Here is a 22,466-nt window from a genome sequence, read left to right on the forward strand (position 1 = left end):
AGAGGAGGCGGAAGACGTCTGAGATAGAGCCCTGGACTCCCCCTGGTACGCCGTCCTTATCAGGACCGCGCAGGCTCGAGCCAGTGGCGTGGTACCAGAGCCAGAGCCAGTGCTGGTCTGGACTCTGGGTACCGGGCCCGACTGACCAGTGTCGGGCCAAGATAGCCTCCCCTAGCCCATTAGTGGAGGACTCAGAGGCAGGCTAGGGTTAGCTAGAGAGGTGTGTCCTCAGATAGACGGGTGAGGGGGCCGATACCCCCTCAAATGTGTATGTCACAACGTTGGTGTTAAATAAACCAGTGTGCCTCCAACTCCGGTGTGAACGAGTCGTGAGCGTTACTACATCTGGCGTCAGAAGTGAAACAAAGTACGAACATGGATACACGCCGGACGACTCGAGTCGGAGTACCAGGGGCGGAGGACACCGCTGCAGTCGGAGGGCCCGAGATGGCTGAAGACGCCATCGAGCAGCCGGGGCTGGGTGCATCCACGCCACAGCAGCTGGAGGAAGGGGAGCCGTCGACGGAGGGGCTGAGGCAGGCGCACGCGAAGCTGGCCGAGCTGCTGTACGCCGCAGCCGCCATGCTCGACAACATCACGCGGCTGGGGGCTGCGGGACCGCCACGAGGCGACAGCAGCCAACGACCACAGCGCCTTCCCGCCATTTCAACGGAGCAACATTTTGAAACTCCCGCCATCGCCGCAGCTGCTGTTGAGGGCGTGGCCGCTCTAAGCATCGCGTCCAACGGCGGGAGTACAGTGCCTGCCGCGTCACCACGGGTGCGACCGGCGATGCCATCGCTGGTTCGTGCCGACGCTGAGTTGAGTGAGGCGGACGAGGGAGTGCGTTCTTCCTCTGCAGCCGCTGCCTTACATCAGCGGCTACCTCCACTCAAGGAATTTGTGGGCGAGGATGGCGACTGGGGCGGCTTCCAGCGGCGCTTCCTCGCTCACCAGGAGATGGCACAGTGGACAGACGCCGAGGCTCTCCGCGCGCTGCCAGCACTTCTCGACAGCGACGCCCTCGCCACTCTAACATCGGCTTCGAAGGAGAGGCGCTCCACGCTGCGGAAGGCGATGCAGGTGCTGTCGGCGGTATATGGTCCACCATCGGACTGTCGCCAACTCTTTTACGATCGCCAGCGGGGGACGAAGGAGTCGCCCCTGGCGTACCGCACAAGCCTCCTGGCACTGGCGAAGGAGGCCTTTCCACGAATGGATGACGAGGGTGTCGACGCCATGGTGACAGAGAAGATACTTTTGCTGGCGGACGACTTAGACATCGTCATTGTCGCACAGGACGATGCAGAGATGTGCTCCCTCCAAGCGGCCCGTCTCCTCCACGCAAACCTGTCCTCTCAACGACGGAAGGCCAGCAAGGCGGCGAGCGGGCGCGCCGTCGCTGCGGCCACCCTCCCGGCGGAAGAGGTTTGCGCCATCAACCATCAACGGCAGCACGGAGCGGGAGCGCGGGAGGACCGGGCCGGTTCAAGCCGTCTACAACGTCCATCGTCGCCACCAGCGCTTCCACGCTGTTATAACTGCGGCATCCGGGGCCACGTCGCCTCGGGGTGCCGCTCTCCTCGGCAGCGCGGAACGACACCTCAACGGGACGCCGGCCCTCGTCACAAGCTCCACCATCATAATCCGGCGAGTCGCGGCACCCCTCATGTTTGGCCCACGCACACGCCCGTCACACACTCGAACACCGCAGCGAAGGGGGGGCAAATATCGCGTACCATGGCACCAACACGCACCGCTCTGGGTACTCACATTGAACCCAGCCAGTGGTCCGTGTTGGCCCATCGGGTTGTAGCCGCGTCATCGGGGTCGTCGGCCGTTGTGGGTCACATCGATGGGGTCGAGGTGCGCATCCTGGTCGATACAGGAGCATCGGCGACCATTATTTCGGAGTTGATTTATAACATTCTCCCTGCCCAGAGCCGTCCTTTGATGCCTGTTAATGTGCCATTCTTTGCTGCTAACGGGGGTTCACTTGGCATCATCGGACAAATTCGAGCCCAAATTTGTGTCGGGGATATTAAATTATCTGGGCCGATTTTTGTTTCCTCCTCGCTGGCGGTTCCGTGCCTGCTGGGGACGGATTTCCTGGCCAAAATGCCGATTAGGATATTAATCGACCAGGGATGCATTGAGCTCCCATCGGGCCGACGCATGGCGTTTTTGCCATCCCCCGCTACGAGCCGGACGGCGTTCGCGACGGTGCCGGCGTTCGTAGATAGAACGGTGCGCGTTCCTCCGGGGGCGCAAATGTTAATTCCTTTGAGACTTCGGCGGCCCTTCGCTAAGGGCATTGGGGCTCAAGGGGTTTTGCTGGGACCGTCTAGGGCCGGGGTCAGTGGACCTAATTTACTCCCGGCCCAGACCATAGTGAGAGGGGATGGAGAACCCTTCATCGCGGTCCTCAATGTGGGCTCGCAGACGGTGGTGGTCCCACAGGGGACCGTGCTTGCTCACGCAACGCCGGTGCCCTGTGAGGAACCCGTCGCGAGTCATGTCGGCGCTGCCCCTGCACCGCGACCACATTCAGACAGCGATGAAGGGTGGCTCGAGGCGCTTTGCGCGGGATCGACGGACCTGTCAAATTTAGAGCGCCAACGTCTTAAGACACTACTGAGGGAATTTTCCGACGTTTTCAGTCGGGATAAATACGATTTGGGCTGCACTCATCTGCTGCGTCACCATATTGATACGGGTGACAGCGCGCCAATACGCCAAAATCCTTTTCGGTTGAGTCCCGCCGAAAAGGACCATGTCAAATCGGCTGTTGATGACATGCTAGCCGCCGACATAATTTCTCCCTCCAACAGCCCTTGGGGAGCGCCGATCGTCCTGGTTAAGAAGCAGGACGGTTCGTTGCGGTTTTGCGTTGACTTTCGGCGCCTTAATAAAATTACGGTTGCCGACGCATACCCGCTCCCACGGATGGACGAATCGCTTGACGCCTTGGCGGGAGCGCGATTCTTCTCCACATTGGACTTACTTTCGGGATTCTGGCAGCTTCCTCTGGACGATGATTCAAAGCCTAAAACTGCTTTCCGTACTCCGCACGGCCTGTTTCAATTCAACCGGTTGCCGATGGGCTTACACTCAGCGCCGGCAACTTTCCAGCGGTTGATGGAATTGGTTTTGGCTGGATTGCAATGGGAGTCGTGCCTGATTTATTTGGATGACGTCATTGTCTTTGGAAAAACTTTTGAGGAACATCTCCAGAGGTTGCGGGCGGTTTTCCTAAAGATGCGGGCTGCTAATTTGAAATTTAAGCCCCAAAAATGCCATTTGTTACGCGAGTCGGTGCGTTATTTGGGGCACATCGTGGGGCGCTCAGGTATTTCTACCGATCCCGCCAAAACGCAGTGTGTAAGCTCCTGGCCGACTCCCACCTCAGTGGGAGAGGTTAGGAGTTTTATTGGGTTTGCGTCGTATTATAGACGCTTCGTCGCTAATTTTGCGACTATCGCCAAACCCCTACATGCTTTAACATCTAAAGGGGTTCGGTTTTGCTGGGGTCAGGAGGAGGAGGCTGCTTTTTGCTCCCTTCGGGATGCTTTGGTAAACGCTCCTCCCCTGATTTACCCTGATTTTTCAAAACCGTTCTTGCTCGACACCGATGCGAGCAACACGGGTATTGGGGGCGTGCTCTCCCAGGTGGTTGACGGCGTGGAACATGTGGTTGCGTACGGCAGTCGGGTGTTGTCTCCAGCGGAGCAACGGTATTGTGTCACCCGTAGGGAACTGTTGGCAATTGTCCATTTCGTCCAACAGTATCGCCCATATCTGTACGGTCGGCATTTCACCGTCCGCACAGATCATGCGGCACTGCAGTACGCCCTGAGGGTTCAACAGCCATCGGGACAATTGTCCCGATGGTTGGAGGTCCTCCAGGATTACGATTTCCAAACCACATACCGTAAGGGCGTTCGCCACACCAACGCGGACGCTCTGTCACGCTTGCCAACCACCTCCGAGTGTGCATGCCTCCTGGGGTCTGGACGTTGCAGGCCTCCAGGGGACACATCGGTACCTGTCTTGGCGGCCGCCAACGACGACGATGCAATGGTTCCTAATTCGATCGAACAGCAGGGCAAAGATTCCCTGTTGGGGTTGCCCGTCATTGAATGGGGGCGCCTCCAGATGGAGGATGTCTCCCTCCTCGGGTGGCGACGTCGCGTTGGCGGTGCGGCGGGGGGAAAAAGTGGTGGTTCCGACGCATGGGAAATGTGCCAAGGTCTGCTAATGCATTGGGACGGGAAGTCACGTCGACATCGGCTGGTTGTCCCTACTGGGTTGCGGGGTAGGGTGGTATGGGCCGCTCATGAGCGCCTCCTACACCTGGGGACCCAAAAGACTCTCGCCTTGCTGCAACTTGATTTTTACTGGCCTGGCATGACGAGGGATGTGGGGGATTTGTTGGGATCGTGCCCTCAATGTGCACAACGCAAACCGCCGGCACGGGAGTCTAACCCGCCCTTGCAATCGATCAAAGTGTCCAGGATAAACGAGCTGGTCGCTCTGGACATTTTGGGACCATTCCCCGCCACCCCCAGAGGGAATAGATATTTGTTGACGGGTGTCGAGTATTTTACACGTTGGCCTATGGCCTGGCCTTTGGCCAACCAGTCGGCAGCAGCCATCGTGGAGGCCTTTGTTCAGGGTTATGTCCTGGACAAAGGTGCTCCGGAGAGGCTGCTGACCGACCAGGGCAGAAATTTTTCCGGTAAACTACTCAGACAAGTCTGCGATCTCCTGGGCACAAAGAAAATTCGGACCTCCCCATATCACCCACAAACTGACGGGATGGTCGAACGTTTGCATCGCACCATCTCGTCCATGTTATCACAACAAGTTTCGGACTCGCAAACGGATTGGGACCTACAAATTCAGGGGGTCTTGGCGGCGTACCGGATGGCACCCCATGCGGCTACGGGGTTTTCTCCCTTTTACCTTATGTACGGCCGAGAACCAGACCCGCCTGTTCGTGCCCAGTTGCGGATCCCCGTGCCGCAGGGAAAAACTAATCTGGCTGACCACGTTAAATTTAATCTGGACAAATTGACCGAGGCACGGGATGCTGCAATGCAAAACTCTGACCTCCGTCAGAAGGCAAATGAGCGCCTCAGATTGAGTCGAGCGCACATGCTGCAGTGGAAGCCGGGGGACAAGGCATGGTTGCACTGCCCCCAGGTGCCACTGGCAACCTCCTCTAAACTTGTGCGGCCGTGGCGGGGCCCTGTGGAAGTGGTGGAGGTGTTACGTCCGCAGTGCGTGCGCATCAAGTGGGGGAAGCGGCGATGGTTCGTGCACCCCTCCAGATTAAAACCCTTCGCTGCGGTTCACAACCCCACTTCACACGCGCGTGGCCAAACATGTGGGGGGTCGGCCGACTTGCTGGGTCCGTCTCCGTCGCTCTCACCTAATGCCTTGCCGGCTGTGCCACCTTCAGGAGCATCAGGAGTGACGGGCTCACGCCCGATCACCCCTCCTGCGGATGCCGAGGGTCACGCGGAGTCAGAGGAATGCTCACCTCAAGACGGACAGTCGCCACCTGATTGTCCGCCACGCGGGGTTACCCCGTGTGAGGGGCCCGCTGCAAGGACGCGCGCTAAAATGCGCAAACTGTTGTGAGGCCGGAAAATGTGTACATAGCTGTTGTGTTTATTGGGTGTTGTGTGGATGGTGTGTTTCCCGCTCCTCGGATGTACATATGCTGGGTTCACCGTTTGTTGTGTGTGCGGGGTGGGTTCCCTGCTGGTTGTATATAAGCTGTTTTTTTTACGGAATTCGTATTTATTCGGGGGGGTGCGTCGGGTTGTTTCTCATCTTGTTGTTGCGTTCTTGTTCTGGTTCCTGTTATTGTTCAAAAATAGTGAGGCACACGCGCGGTCAGGGGGTGAAGGCACCTTTATTGTCAAATTTTTGTATGTTGGCAGCCGGGACGGCTGCATGCTATGCGGGGGGGAGTGATGTAGGGGTGTTAGAGAGAGAGCCCGTTATGCATGGCAGCCTATGGTAAACAAACACAGTAGGCGGAGCTACATGTGTGCACAAGCAGGTGCCCTCTGCGACGTCCGCGCCAGACACCCTGGGGGGTCGATTCGGTCGTTATGATCCCCCGGGGCCCCACCCCTCAGAGAGGGGTTGGGTATAAAAGGGGATTGTATCGAAGGGCTCGGGAGTGATGTTTAGCTAAAGAAGAGGAGGCGGAAGACGTCTGAGATAGAGCCCTGGACTCCCCCTGGTACGCCGTCCTTATCAGGACCGCGCAGGCTCGAGCCAGTGGCGTGGTACCAGAGCCAGAGCCAGTGCTGGTCTGGACTCTGGGTACCGGGCCCGACTGACCAGTGTCGGGCCAAGATAGCCTCCCCTAGCCCATTAGTGGAGGACTCAGAGGCAGGCTAGGGTTAGCTAGAGAGGTGTGTCCTCAGATAGACGGGTGAGGGGGCCGATACCCCCTCAAATGTGTATGTCACAACGTTGGTGTTAAATAAACCAGTGTGCCTCCAACTCCGGTGTGAACGAGTCGTGAGCGTTACTACAGATGTAACACACGTAGATGTAACAACACGTAGATGTAACACGCGTAGATGTAACACACGTAGATGTAACACACGTAGATGTAACACACGTAGATGTAACACACGTAGATGTAACACACGTAGATGTAACACACGTAGATGTAACACACGTAGATGTAACACACGTAGATGTAACACACGTAGATGTAACACACGTAGATGTAACACACGTAGATGTAACACACGTAGATGTGACACACGTAGATGTGACACACGTAGATGTAACACGCGTAGATGTAACACACGTAGATGTAACACGCGTAGATGTAACACACGTAGATGTGACACACGTAGATGTGACACACGTAGATGTAACACACGTAGATGTGACACACGTAGATGTAACACACGTAGATGTAACACGCGTAGATGTAACACACGTAGATGTGACACACGTAGATGTGACACGCGTAGATGTAACACACGTAGATGTAACACGCGTAGATGTAACACACGTAGATGTGACACACGTAGATGTGACACACGTAGATGTAACACACGTAGATGTAACACACGTAGATGTAACACACGTAGATGTAACACACGTAGATGTAACACACGTAGATGTGACACACGTAGATGTGACACACGTAGATGTAACACACGTAGATGTAACACACGTAGATGTAACACACGTAGATGTGACACACGTAGATGTGACACACGTAGATGTAACACACGTAGATGTAACACACGTAGATGTAACACACGTAGATGTAACACACGTAGATGTAACAACACGTAGATGTAACACACGTAGATGTGACACACGTAGATGTGACACACGTAGATGTGACACACGTAGATGTGACACACGTAGATGTAACACACGTAGATGTAACACACGTAGATGTAACACACGTAGATGTAACACACGTAGATGTGACACACGTAGATGTAACACGCGTAGATGTAACACACGTAGATGTAACACACGTAGATGTAACACACGTAGATGTAACACACGTAGATGTAACACGCGTAGATGTAACACGCGTAGATGTGACACACGTAGATGTAACACGCGTAGATGTGACACACGTAGATGTAACACACGTAGATGTAACACACGTAGATGTAACACACGTAGATGTAACACACGTAGATGTAACACACGTAGATGTAACACGCGTAGATGTAACACGCGTAGATGTAACACACGTAGATGTAACACACGTAGATGTAACACACGTAGATGTGACACACGTAGATGTAACACGCGTAGATGTAACACACGTAGATGTAACACACGTAGATGTAACACACGTAGATGTAACACACGTAGATGTAACACGCGTAGATGTGACACGCGTAGATGTGACACACGTAGATGTGACACGCGTAGATGTGACACACGTAGATGTGACACACGTAGATTTGACACACGTAGATGTAACGCACGTAGATGTAACAACACGTAGATGTAACGCACGTAGATGTAACACACGTAGATGTAACAACACGTAGATGTGACACACGTAGATTTAACACACGTAGATGTGACACGCGTAGATGTGACACACGTAGATGTGACACGCGTAGATGTGACAACACGTAGATGTAACACACGTAGATGTAACACACGTAGATGTGACACACGTAGATGTGACACACGTAGATGTGACACACGTAGATGTAACACACGTAGATGTGACACACGTAGATGTGACACACGTAGATGTGACACACGTAGATTTAACACACGTAGATGTGACACGCGTAGATGTGACACACGTAGATGTGACACGCGTAGATGTGACAACACGTAGATGTAACACACGTAGATGTAACACACGTAGATGTGACACACGTAGATGTGACACACGTAGATGTGACACACGTAGATGTAACACACGTAGATGTAACACACGTAGATGTGACAACACGTAGATGTGACACACGTAGATGTGACACACGTAGATGTGACACACGTAGATGTGACACACGTAGATGTGACACACGTAGATGTAACACACGTAGATGTGACACACGTAGATGTGACACACGTAGATTTAACACACGTAGATGTAACACACGTAGATGTAACACACGTAGATGTGACACACGTAGATGTAACACACGTAGATGTGACACACGTAGATGTGACACACGTAGATTTAACACACGTAGATGTGACACACGTAGATTTAACACACGTAGATGTGACACACGTAGATGTAACACACGTAGATGTGACACACGTAGATGTGACACACGTAGATTTGACACACGTAGATGTAACACACGTAGATGTAACACACGTAGATGTGACACACGTAGATGTGACACACGTAGATGTGACACACGTAGATGTGACACACGTAGATGTGACACACGTAGATGTAACACACGTAGATGTGACACACGTAGATTTAACAACAGCTGTCGCTGTGACGTGAAGTCGCTCACGTTGACGAGGGGGGTCACGTGGCTCGAGCGGGTCGAGGCGGAGGGATACGAGGGGCGACTGACGACAACAACCGCCGCTGGGCAGCAGAGGACTGTGCCCCTGCGCCGCCCCAAGTAGTCCCTGCGGCACTACTTCCTCGCGAGCGGCCGGCAACTTCGAGGCGCCGCGGGCTGCGCGCGCCACGAGGAGGCGGAGTCGGAGCGGGACACGTGACGACCACGTCACCGCATCGCCACGGACGCGAACACGAGTCTGGTTGCCGTGGTTACCGGTCACCCACGCGCCACGCCCGCGGTTGCCGTGGTGACGGGAGGGTGGCCGGTGTCGCGCGAGGGCGGCCACGTGACCTCGGAAACCCCCCGATGGGTCCGAGATAGACAGCGCGTGTCTGTGTGTAGATAGACAGCATGTGTGTGTGACAGGGTGTGTGTGTGACAGGGAGTGTGTGTGTGTGTGATAGACAGGGTGTGTGTGTGTAGATAGACAGCGCGTGTGTGTGACAGGGTGTGTGTGACAGGGTGTGTGTGTGTAGATAGACAACGTGTGTGTGTGTAGATAGACAGCGCTTGTGTGTGTGACAGGGTGTGTGTGACAGGGTGTGTGTGTGTAGATAGACAACGTGTTTGTGTGTAGATAGACAGCGCGTGTGTGTGTGACAGGGTGTGTGTGTGTGTAGATAACGTGTGTGTGTGTAGATAGACAACGTGTGTGTGTGTGACAGGGTGTGTGTGTGTGTAGATAGACAGCGTGTGTGTGTGTAGATAGACAGCGTGTGTGTGTGTGACAGGGTGTGTGTGTGTGTAGATAGACAGCGTGTGTGTGTGTAGATAGACAGCGTGTGTGTGTGTGACAGGGTGTGTGTGTGACATTATTTAACATCTATTTCGACTGCGTAGTTCGTGAAGCCTTCAATAGCTGTACCGGGGGAATTACCATTTGGTACAGATACAATGGGAGGCTGATCGACGCCCGGGTGCGATCAAGGGATGGCTCCCTATTGGTCAACCACGTTATGTATGCCGATGATTTGGTAATAGCTGCTCATTCAGAAGAGGAGTTGGAGACGCTGCTGCTGAGACTGGAGCGTGCCACTAAGAGGTGGGGCCTTACCATCAGCCCCACCAAAACTAAGCACCTGCCTGGGTATTTTGTACCATCGGGCACTCCGCCCCCACAACTCCCAATCGGTGATGGGGCAGTTGTGGAGAGAGTAGAGAGTTTCCCATACCTGGGCAGTGTGCTCATGACCGGCTCCAGTTTATCAGCAGAGGTCTCACTCCGAATCAGTCGAGCGGCAATATCTTTTCATCGGTTGCGTAACGCTGTGTGGAAGCTACCTGGTCTGTCGCTCCGCACGAAGCTTCAGGTCTTCTCGGCCACGGTCATTCCCTCCCTTCTCTATGCTTGCGAAACGTGGACCCCCCTAGTGGAGCATCTTCGCCGGTTGGAAACATTTAGGCTGGCCTGCCTACGATCCATCCTGGGTTTAACCAGGCTGGATTGTGTGAGGAGCTCACAAGTCCTTGAAAGATCTGGGCAAAGTCCCATCAGTGAGCTCCTCCGGCAGGCAAGGCTGCGTTGGCTGGGTCATGTAGCCCGCATGCCCAGCCACCGCATGCCTAAACAGCTTTTGTTCGGCCGGATCGAGGGGGCTAAACGGGCGCGGCACGGGCTAGAGAAGAGATGGAGTGATGTGGTACAGGAGGACGTGGAGCTGAGTGGACTTGCCGATGACTGGTACCAGCGGTGTCAAGATCGGCCTCAGTGGAGGAGGCTCGTGAAGGACGCTACTGGGCAGTTGGAGGCAGTCGCCCTCCAACAACAACGGAGGGCGGAGGAGCGACGCTCACAACAACGAGCGGAGCGCCGGGTGGCTAAAGCACAGCAAGTTGGCACAGTAGGGGGCACAGGTGGTGCATCAGCCAGTCGTCTCGGTCATCTCGGTCAGTCGACCCGTGGCACCTGGGTCTGCCCCGTGACCTCCTGCCAGCGGGCGTTCGACACTTCACGTGGCCTCAAGGTGCACATGGCCTGGCACAAGCGTCGTGGTGACGTCACCGCCACTTAGTGGCGAATGGCGGTTGTTGTGTGACAGGGAGTGTGTGTGTGACAGGGAGTGTGTGTGTGTGATAGACAGGGTGTGTGTGTGTAGATAGACAGCATGTGTGTGTGTGACAGGGTGTGTGTGTGACAGGGAGTGTGTGTGTGATAGACAGGGTGTGTGTGTGTAGATAGACAGCGTGTGTGTGACAGGGTGTGTGTGTGTGTGTGTGACAGGGTGTGTGTGTGTGTCATGGCCTGCGAGCAGCCACCACAACTCCGCCATACGGGAGGAAGTGGAGCTGATTGGACTTGGCGATGTCTGATATCAGACATCGCGTACGGTGTGAAAGAAGTTCAACAAACGTCAACGTCGGCGTCTGTGGAGGCAGTCGCCCTCCAACAACAACGGAGGGCAGAGGAGCGACGCTCACAACAACGAGCGGAGCGCCGGGTGGCTAAAGCACAGCAAGTTGGTACAGTAGGGGGCACAGGTGGTGCATCTGCCAGGCATCTCAGTCAGTCGACCCGTGGAACCTGCTGGGTCTGTCACGTGACCTCCTGCCAACACGTCACGTGATGTCACAGCGCCTCTCCCCTGGCTCAAGCGCCGTGGAAGCGTCACCGTCATTTAGTGGCAGACGGCAGCTGCTGCTGTTGTTGTTTTACACAAACATCAGCTTCAGCCATTCCGCATCTGGGCGAAGCAGAACTGAGAGCTTCCTGTCCCAGACCTCACTTCGATCTTCCCAAGAAAGGGAACAACTCCAATCGAAGTGTTCGCCATCTGAGCTCTTAAACCAACCTTCCCCGTACTCGCATTGTGGTGGGAGATTTAGTCAGAAACACACGTGTAAAGTTGACTGCTGTACAGGTTCAACACGGCTGTACACAAACAGGTAAACACACGGCGACATAAACACGCTGTCTCACAACATAATAGTGACTTGTAATAGGCATCGGAGAATTAGTGTTACCCTTTCTGGCAATGACACAGGAGGCGTTAGGAAGTTAAAACACCAAACAGAAACCTTTTGCAGAGACAATAATCATAATCCTACCAGAGCGTGACTGTGTTTGCATGATCACCACACGTACTCTGTGTGTGGTTAATTCAGACACGATTCCGTGCTAAAGGTTGTGTTTGGTGTTTTATCTTCTTTACACCTCCTGTGTTATTGCCAGAAAGGGTAACACCAATTGTATATGTTAATACTGGCAAGAAAGCTGCCACGTTGTACTAGGCAGAGCAAGGCTCCCGGCTGCATTGTGTTGACTCGCCTCTAAAGCGTGACCCCAGCAAGACGCGAGACTGGCAAGACGTGACCCAGAGTGCACTGCGGCAGCGAGCGGCACGTGCCCAGCGCCGTGAGGTTCAACAGCCTCGTCGACTTCAACTGGGCAGCGCTCTCTGCACGAGGGTGGCCGCGCTAGGCCCAGATGCTGCCCTCACCGCGTCCATCAGAGGAGACCTGCCCAGCCACAGACACTCGTAGCACTTCGTCTACCCACGCCTGGGGGGAACAAGTTGCTTGGTAATTCTGCGTTAGAAGCGGAGCACGAGTGCAGTGAACAGGGCAACGTGAAGAACAGCGCCTCCAAACGAGACGCGTGCACGGCAATAGGCGATGCTTCGTGCAGTCTCCACTTAGATAACAAACAACACGCGCGTCTGGAGGCCTGGCAACGCTCTCGTGGTCATGGCGGGTGTTCGGCCCCACGTGACCCCACCAGGGATTGCGGTGAGGCACGTGGGTTCAGGTATCGCCACACCACGTGGTGGCCACGTCACAGCGTGAACTCGGCTGGCCGCTGCCTGGCGCCCCAGCGGCGCAGCTCACTCGTAGCGCAGCTCACGACGCCGATGTTCACACTCGGCACGCAGAGTCATCGATGTTCACACTCGGCACGCGGAGTCATCGATGGCGCAACATGGTGACACTTGCGCCTCGCAGCAGGACGGAGCGGGGCTCGAGTTCCCCACCTGGAGACTGACGAAGAGACGGGAGGGAGAGACAGAAGGAGCACAGCGCCAGGAGAGAGGGATGCTCGGAACGACACTGAGACACGAGAGGGGCACTCCACGCGTCAGGCGACGCAGCAGCAGATCGAACGAGGAGAAGACGAGTTCAACTATTTTTAGTTATTTGGGAGGCATCCAAGTCCAATTTGAGTGACGATCAAAGATGATATTCGAGCAAGTGGCGTTCCAGTGCGAGGTGTGCCGCACGTGCAGCTGCACAGAGGGCGGGTTTGTCTCGCGCTCAGCAACAGCAATGACGACGACGACAGCGCCGCCGAGTGTGTCAAGAGGCGACGCGTTCTGCCAGTCCTGCCGGCTGGACGGTGTCCAGTGTGAATGTCTGAGGGCGCCTTCTCTCGTGTCCTGGTCCCATTCCCAGCAGAGATGGAAGCAGGCCACGGCCAAGACGCGTCCCTGGGGCTTGCGAGACGCCGGCCAAGTGGCGAGCCACGGGGCACGTCTGGCACGCCGAGCTGGCGACGCGTTGGGCAAATGTATCACCAAGAAAGAAACACGCAAAGTCTCCTTCGTAGACCCGTCCCTACACGAGCACCACCCGTCACGTGCATAATGCCAGCGGCATTGATCCAAGACGAGGAAGAAGCTCTGAAGCGGAGTTGACATACAGCGAGTGTCTCGCCAGCAAGTCACGCTGACTTGCATCAACGATGGTGAACTGGCGATCTTGCAGGCAAGGGCCCTCTCTGTACCACGTGGGTCGCAGTGCATCGCTAAATCACGAACACCACAAAGAGTCGCTTGAGTGCGCAATGGGCCTCGCTTCCCTGCGGCACTGTCACCGTGGACACAGCGGCAGCAGCATTCTAGAATTGTACTTGATTATGCGCACATTGATGGTCTGTCACTCAATACCTATGAAAATATATCACTATTCAACTGTCTACATGAAACTACTCTTCTGTAAACATTAAAAACAAGGGATTGAGAGAAGATGTTGGGCATCTGGGCGCTGTGGTGGAGAGATGTTAACTCCCTCGCCTGGTGGGCAGGAGGTCGTGGGCTCCATCCCGACACTGACGCATACTGCTGCTGTATATGTGGAGTTTGTGTAAGTTGTTATTTGTCCACCACAAGCAACGCAGAATCGTCGCACAACGTCGTGCTACGGGACGAACTTGGGGATTTCCAAAGGCGGGGCCACGGGTGGGCTGCTGTGAATAGAAAGACGCGGGCTGCGAGTCACGTGTGGGTGGTGGGGTCACGTGTGGGTGGTGGTGGGAGTCACGTGTGGGTGGTGGGGTCACGTGTGGGTGGTGGTGGGGTCACGTGTGGGTGGTGGTGGGGTCACGTGTGTGTGGTGGGGTCACGTGTGGGTGGTGGGGTCACGTGCGGGTGGTGGTGGGGTCACGTGTGGGTGGTGGGGTCACGTGTGGGTGGTGGTGGGAGTCACGTGTGGGTGGTGGTGGGGTCACGTGTGGGTGGTGGGGTCACGTGTGGGTGGTGGTGGGGTCACGTGTGGGTGGTGGGGTCACGTGTGGGTGGTGGTGGGGTCACGTGTGGGTGGTGGGGTCACGTGTGGGTGGTGGGAGTCACGTGTGGGTGGTGGGGTCACGTGTGGGTGGTGGTGGGGTCACGTGTGGGTGGTGGTGGGGTCACGTGTGTGTGGTGGGGTCACGTGTGGGTGGTGGGGTCACGTGCGGGTGGTGGTGGGGTCACGTGTGGGTGGTGGGGTCACGTGTGGGTGGTGGTGGGATCACGTGTGTGTGGTGGGGTCACGTGTGGGTGGTGGGGTCACGTGTGGGTGGTGGGGTCACGTGTGGGTGGTGGGGACACGTGTGGGTGGTGGTGGGGTCACGTGTGTGTGGTGGGGTCACGTGTGGGTGGTGGTGGGGTCACGTGTGTGTGGTGGGGTCACGTGTGGGTGGTGGTGGGGTCACGTGTGGGTGGTGGGGACACGTGTGGGTGGTGGTGGGGTCACGTGTGTGTGGTGGGGTCACGTGTGGGTGGTGGGGTCACGTGTGGGTGGTGGGAGTCACGTGCGGGTGGTGGATGGCAGCTGCAGGCTGCAGGGACATCCCCTGCGCCGCAGAGTGGCGGGACAGCGGATGGGGTCCGTGTCCTTGACACCGGCACCTCCCGTGGAGCTGATCTCCCCATTGGCCATCGGTGTGTCACCTGTGAGATGCGCCTGCCAGTCTCCCACTCACCTGGGACCCCATTTAAACCCGCGGTGGCCTCGTCTCGGCGGATGGAGATGCAATCTCCCCTCCTCTCGGTGCAGAGGGGAAAGCGGCGAGGGTCAGAACTGTGGCTCATGCAGCTGCTATGGGTGCATTGGTGAGGCGGTGCAGACATCCCCATAGACTGTGGCTGACGGAGGAGGCGTTCTGGCGAGAGAAAGCGACAGGCCCACTCCCACTGTCCACAGCAAACCATGCCGGAGAATGGGGAGACTTACCGCAGCAGGATGAGTGGTGGTGAGTGGTGATGAATGGTGGTGAGTGATGGAGAGTGGTGGTCGCGGGTTGCTGAGATGTAAAATGCCCCAGTAGCTCGCGATCACAAATCACTCTTTAATTCCATGAAACAAAGTGACTTGTGTATCCACCATTGTTGCTATCCTCAAGCAGACAACCGGCCATCTCCGACCCCCAGGAACAAGTTTGGAGGTTTTCCGCGTGTTCGTGTGAGATCTCGGGAGAGAGGAAATCCCTCAGCCCAGATGACACCAACAGGCTCATGGGGCAAGGCGGGGACGACTCTGCTGGGTGACTATGCAGGAGGCTCGTGGTGGACCCTGCTGGGTGACTATGCAGGAGGCTCGTGATGGACTCTGCTGGGTGACTATGCAGGAGGCTCGTGATGGACTCTGCTGGGTGACTATGCAGGAGGCTCGTGGTGGACCCTGCTGGGTGACTATGCAGGAGGCTCGTGATGGACCCTGCTGGGTGACTATGCAGGAGGCTCGTGGTGGACCCTACTGGGTGACTATGCAGGAGGCTCGTGATGGACCCTGCTGGGTGACTATGCAGGAGGCTCGTGGTGGACCCTGCTGGGTGACTATGCAGGAGGCTCGTGGTGGACTCTGCTGGGTGACGATGGAGGAGGCTCGTTATGGACTCTGCTGGGTGACTATGCAGGAGGCTCGTGGTGGACTCTGCTGGGTGACTATGGAGGAGGCTCGTGGTGGGCCCTGCTGGGTGACTATGGAGGAGGCTCGTGATGGACCCTGCTGGGTGACTATGGAGGAGGCTCGTGATGGACCCTGCTGGGTGACTATGCAGGAGGCTCGTGGTTGACTCTGCTGGGTGACTATGGAGGAGGCTCGTGGTGGGCCCTGCTGGGTGACTATGGAGGAGGCTCGTGATGGACCCTGCTGGGTGACTATGCAGGAGGCTCGTGGTGGGCCCTGCTGGGTGACTATGGAGGAGGCTCGTGATGGACTCTGCTGGGTGACTATGCAGGAGGCTCGTGGTGGGCCCTGCTGGGTGACTATGCAGGAGGCTCGTGATGGACCCTGCTGGGTGACTATGCAGGAGGCTCGTGGTGGACCCTGCTGGGTGACTATGCAGGAGGCTCGTGGTGGACCCTGCTGGGTGACGATGGAGGAGGCTCGTGATGGACTCTGCTGGGTGACTATGCAGGAGGCTCGTGGTGGACTCTGCTGGGTGACTATGCAGGCTCGTGGTGGACTCTGCTGGGTGACTATGCAGGAGGCTCATGATGGACTCTGCTGGGTGACTATGCAGGAGGCTCGTGATGGACTCTGCTGGGTGACTATGCAGGAAGCTCGTGGTGGACCCTGCTGGGTGACTATGCAGGAGGCTCGTGATGGACCCTGCTGGGAAGTGGGAGGCAGTCGTCCTCCCACAACGGAGAGCAGAGGAGGGACACTCACAACAACGAGCGTAGCAGGGGGTGGATAAACGCAATTCGTTTGTAGGTAGGGAGCCCAGGTGGTGCTTCTGCCAGTCATCTTATTCAGTCAGCCCGTGGCTCCTGGGTCTGTTCCGCGACCTCCTGCCAGCGAGCCTTCGACACTTCACGTAGCCTCAAAGTGCACCTAGCCTGGCACAGGCGGTGTGGTGTCGAGACGGTCACTGAGTGGCGAATGGCGGTTGTTGTTGTTGTCTGAGTGTGTGGGGAGTGGTAGTGTAGTGGTTAGCGAACTGCATTGCGAACCCGGCACACGAGTTCAATTCCTGCTCAAGCCAATAGTGGCGTTTTATCTGACCCGGTCATGGGCCTCCCCTAGGTCGACTCAGCCTCAAATGCGTACCTGGCGCGCTGTGTAAACATCATCGCCACGAGGGAGACAAAGGGGGCCGGGCGTGGTGCTGGGCCGCTCGCCACCACCTCGTGTGCTCTGCGGGCATTGGTAGGTGCTGGCTCACAGCACTTGCCTCGCACGTGTGTCGAGGCTCCACGGGGCGCCTTTGTCTTGTGTGTGAGAGCGGCTTGCGTCTCGGCACGGCTCGACGATTCCGCTCCTCTGGAGACGCGGACATCGCCACGCGCACCTCGTGGGCCAAGCGGAAGTGGCGACTTCCTGCGGTCCCAGAGCTCGCCGCGGTGTTTCCCAGAACGTGAACAACGCAATCACGCGGATTCGTCATCTCAGCTCTCACCAACCTTCCCCACAAGCTGGTTGCGGTTCGCATTGTATCCAGAGAAAGACGAAAGTAGCGCAGATTGCTGCTGACAGAGCCTCAGGATGGTTTAACACGCCGGCTGGCGCGGGGTGAGATCGCGTCAACATCTTCACGCGATCTACCCCCAAACCCCGCCCGTGTGATGGAGCTTCAGGATGGAATTACAACATGAGGTTAGAAAACAAAGATCACGTGATGCGAACACGCAGCACACGTGACACTTCGGCTGGACGTGACCCAGCATGCACTGCGGCAGTGAGTGTCACGTGCACACCGCAGTGACGATTCGACATCCCCCGTCTCGTTGAGTTCAACTCGGCAGCGGTGGTGAGGGTGGTGGGGTGGTCGTGGGAGCGGTGGTGCGGTGGTGAGGGTGGCGGAGTGGTCATGGGAACGGTGGTGCGGTGGTGAGGGTGGCGGGGTGGTCGTGGGAGCGGTGGTGCAGTGGTGAGGGTGGCGGGTGGTCGTGGGAGCGGTGGTGCGGTGGTGAGGGTGGCGGGTGGTCGTGGGAGCGGTGGTGCGGTGGTGAGGGTGGCGGGTGGTCGTGGGAGCGGTGGTGCGGTGGTGAGGGTGGCGGGTGGTCGTGGGAGCGGTGGTGCGGTGGTGAGGGTGGCGGGTGGTCGTGGGAGCGGTGGTGCGGTGGTGAGGGTGGCGGGTGGTCGTGGGAGCGGTGGTGAGGGTGGCGGGTGGTCGTGGGAGCGGTGGTGCGGTGGTGAGGGTGGCGGGTGGTCGTGGGAGCGGTGGTGCGGTGGTGAGGGTGGCGGGTGGTCGTGGGAGCGGTGGTGAGGGTGGCGGGTGGTCGTGGGAGCGGTGGTGCGGTGGTGAGGGTGGCGGGTGGTCGTGGGAGCGGTGGTGAGGGTGGCGGGTGGTCGTGGGAGCGGTGGTGCGGTGGTGAGGGTGGCGGGTGGTCGTGGGAGCGGTGGTGCGGTGGTGAGGGTGGCGGGTGGTCGTGGGAGCGGTGGTGCGGTGGTGAGGGTGGCGGGTGGTCGTGGGAGCGGTGGTGCGGTGGTGAGGGTGGCGGGTGGTCGTGGGAGCGGTGGTGCGGTGGTGAGGGTGGCGGGTGGTCGTGGGAGCGGTGGTGAGGGTGGCGGGTGGTCGTGGGAGCGGTGGTGAGGGTGGCGGGTGGTCGTGGGAGCGGTGGTGCGGTGGTGAGGGTGGCGGGTGGTCGTGGGAGCGGTGGTGAGGGTGGCGGGTGGTCGTGGGAGCGGTGGTGAGGGTGGCGGGTGGTCGTGGGAGCGGTGGTGCGGTGGTGAGGGTGGCGGGTGGTCGTGGGAGTGGTGGTGCGGTGGTGAGGGTGGCGGGTGGTCGTGGGAGTGGTGGTGCGGTGGTGAGCGCGCCGCTACGAATCCGCCCACCCGGGTTCGAATCCCGCTCACGGCCAACACCGGTGACGATTATCTGAACCGGTCCTGGGCCTCCTCCCCTAGGTCGACTTAGCCTCAAATGAGTGCCGAGTGCGATGTGTCAGAATCAGCACCAGGGATACAAAGGCGGCCGGGTGTGGTGGTGGCCACCGGCCCCCTCGTGTGCCGTGCCGGCCTTCATCGGCCCTCGCCTCAACAGTCTATTGATGCTCTACGGGGGATCTTTGTCTTTGATTTGTCGTGTTGGATGTAAATACGACTCTGCCCGCATGATATCCGACTGATCAGACCAAGATCTGTCACCATAACAACATGATTGTAATCACCCACTCATGGGTGAAGGCAAGGCGGCGCCATTGCGGTGTTGGGTTATTTGGCCAAACTTGACGGCACGAGGCCGTGCGACGAGTCACGTGGGTCCAGGCACCACCCACACCTAGTGTCAGCCGTGACGTCACCGCCTGTGTCAGCCGTGACGTCACCGCCTGTGTCAGTCGTGACGTCACCGCCTGTGTCAGCCGTGACGTCACCGCCTGTGTCAGCCGTGACGTCACCGCCTGTGTCAGCCGTGACGTCACCGCCTGAACTCGGCTGGTCAGGTTCATGGTGCCGATGTCGCAGAGACCTCGACGTGAACACCACAGCGACCTCCAGCAGCCTGGCTCAGTGGCCAGCAGCCTGCATCGTCAAATGCTGCACTCGCGCGCGAAAGAGTCGAGACGGCAACACGTGCGCCTCGCAGTAAGAAGCGCCGGGGTTCGATTCCAGACTCGGGCGCCTCAACAGCGAGGTGTGAGTGGTGCTGGACACACATCCAGTGTGTACACGTTGCCTACAGATCACTGCTACAGCTACAACTACACAGAGGGGTGTGAGTGGTGCTGGACACACATCCAGTGTGTACACGTTGCCTGCAGATCACTGCTACAGCTGCAACTACACAGAGGGGTGTGAGTGGTGCTGGACACACATCCAGTGTGTACACGTTGCCTACAGATCACTGCTACAGCTACAACTACACAGAGGGGAGTGAGTGGTGCTGGACACACATCCAGTGTGTACACGTTGCCTACAGATCACTGCTACAGCTACAACTACACAGAGGGGAGTGAGTGGTGCTGGACACACATCCAGTGTTTACACGTTGCCTGCAGATCACTGCTACAGCTACAACTACACAGAGGGGAGTGAGTGGTGCTGGACACACATCCAGTGTGTACACGTTGCCTACAGATCACTGCTACAGCTGCAACTACACAGAGGGGAGTGAGTGGTGCTGGACACACATCCAGTGTGTACACGTTGCCTACAGATCACTGCTACAGCTACAACTACACAGAGGGGAGTGAGTGGTGCTGGACACACATCCAGTGTGTACACGTTGCCTACAGATCACTGCTACAGCTGCAACTACACAGAGGGGAGTGAGTGGTGCTGGACACACATCCAGTGTGTACACGTTGCCTACAGATCACTGCTACAGCTACAACTACACAGAGGGGAGTGAGTGGTGCTGGACACACATCCAGTGTGTACACGTTGCCTACAGATCACTGCTACAACTACACAGAGGGGAGTGAGTGGTGCTGGACACACATCGCAGTGTTGACACGCTGCCTGCAGATCACTCGATTGGCGCGACAGCAACATCGCCCCCTCCCGCCTGCGAAACCTTGACAGGAGCCTCCTGAAAGTGAGTCTTGAGACTCGGCGAGGCTTGGCTGGGTCAAGGGGCGTAACAAGAGCCAGCGCGGAGCCAGCGCGGAGCCAGGGCACGCCGCGAGGATAAAAGCATTCCGACTGCAGGTATTGTGGTCTATGCAAACATGACTCCTTGTAAAACAAGGTGTCAGTTTTGTTGCCAGATAGAAGGGTACAAAACAATGATCACAGCAGCGGAGAGCTCCGGGCTGCCGGTTCTGGGAGTGGACTCGTCTCGTCGTCGCCGCCTTCACTCGATAATTGCGCAGCCGGAGAGTTGTGGGCTGTCTCGGTCGACGCCATCAGCGTAACGCGGCGAGGGTTGTGTCAAGGCTGGGCTGTACGACATCGAGAAGGAACCCGGCGAACCTGTTGAATCTAAAGAGTGATAATAAAGGTGCCACCTGCAACTACCTCGTCTCCGACTTGTGCTGCACCACACATACAGTGTGTGTAGTGTACACAGTGTGTGGACCAGTGGCGGCTCGTCAATAGAGGGCGCAGGGGCGCCGCCCCCATCAAGATTCAAGAATATACATATACAAAAATTATATAAAAATACATAAATAAAATATTTTTTTCATACGATGTGCCGGCTGGTAGTAAGAAAAGCATCAGCATTTAATAAAAACTGGCTTTAATCGGTCAACTATTTTCTATGTTTTTCAATGTGTTTCATGCGGGGCGCCGGACAAATGGATGTCTATGTGAGACTTTCAATTTTCGGACAGCATGTGACCTGAAGCTGGTCTCTAATTGGTTTCTTAAAGATTCTCCTCGGGGCGCAAGTCGTTGCGTCCCTGGCCAATCAGAATTGGATACATGTTATTTTATCCAATCTGATTGGTTCTCGTCACCTGTCATTCAAATTTACGCTCTGGGCCACTACTGCGAGTGCGCAGGCGACACCACTTCGACACTTGTTAGGCTGATCAAATTTTTTGTGTAAACAATGGCAGCAGTTCATCCAAATTCTGTAATTTATTTACAAAAAAACCCTTTCACAAGGCTTTCGCTGGAAGAAATAAAAAAGATAAAGGATCTCGGACCGGACCAACCCGATTTACAAATCCAGCAGCAGGCCAGTGACAGAGGACGAAGCTACACACGAAGCTTCACCCGCGCTTGTTATGAGAAACGGAGGTGGCTGGCTGGATGTGATGTTAGCAATTCTCTTTTTTGTTTTCCCTGTCTTTTATTTCAAAGTGTCGGCACTGAAGTTTTGTGGACAACGACGGGGGTAAGAGACCTCAAACATCTCTCTGATAAATGCAAACGTCATGAAAGTAGCCGCAGCCATATTGATAATAGCATGAAACTAACGTTTTTACGTTCAAGTAGGAAACATGCTTTTTTGTACTTTGGTCTGAAATGTATATAAAAGAGAAACATTTATGTTCAAGTAGGAAACATGCTTTTTGGTACTTCTTTTGGTCTGAAATGTAAATAAAGATCATCAAAATTTATATTCAAGTAGTCAAAATGGTTTTTGGTACTGCTTTATATTTATTTGCCCCCCTCAATAAAATAAAAAAAATGCGCCCCCCCAAAAATAAATATCACCAGCCGCCACTGGTGTGGACACTACACACACACACTGTGTGTAGTGTCCATACATTGTGTGGTGTACATACATTGTGGTGTACATACACCGTGTGTGTACTTGGTGTGTGTGGTGTGCGTAGTTGTAAAGAGCTACAGAGTCACTTGCACCGTCGC

This window comes from Lampetra planeri, chromosome 1, assembly GCF_965212315.1.
Source record: "Lampetra planeri chromosome 1, kcLamPlan1.2.h2, whole genome shotgun sequence".
NCBI lineage: Eukaryota > Metazoa > Chordata > Hyperoartia > Petromyzontiformes > Petromyzontidae > Lampetra > Lampetra planeri.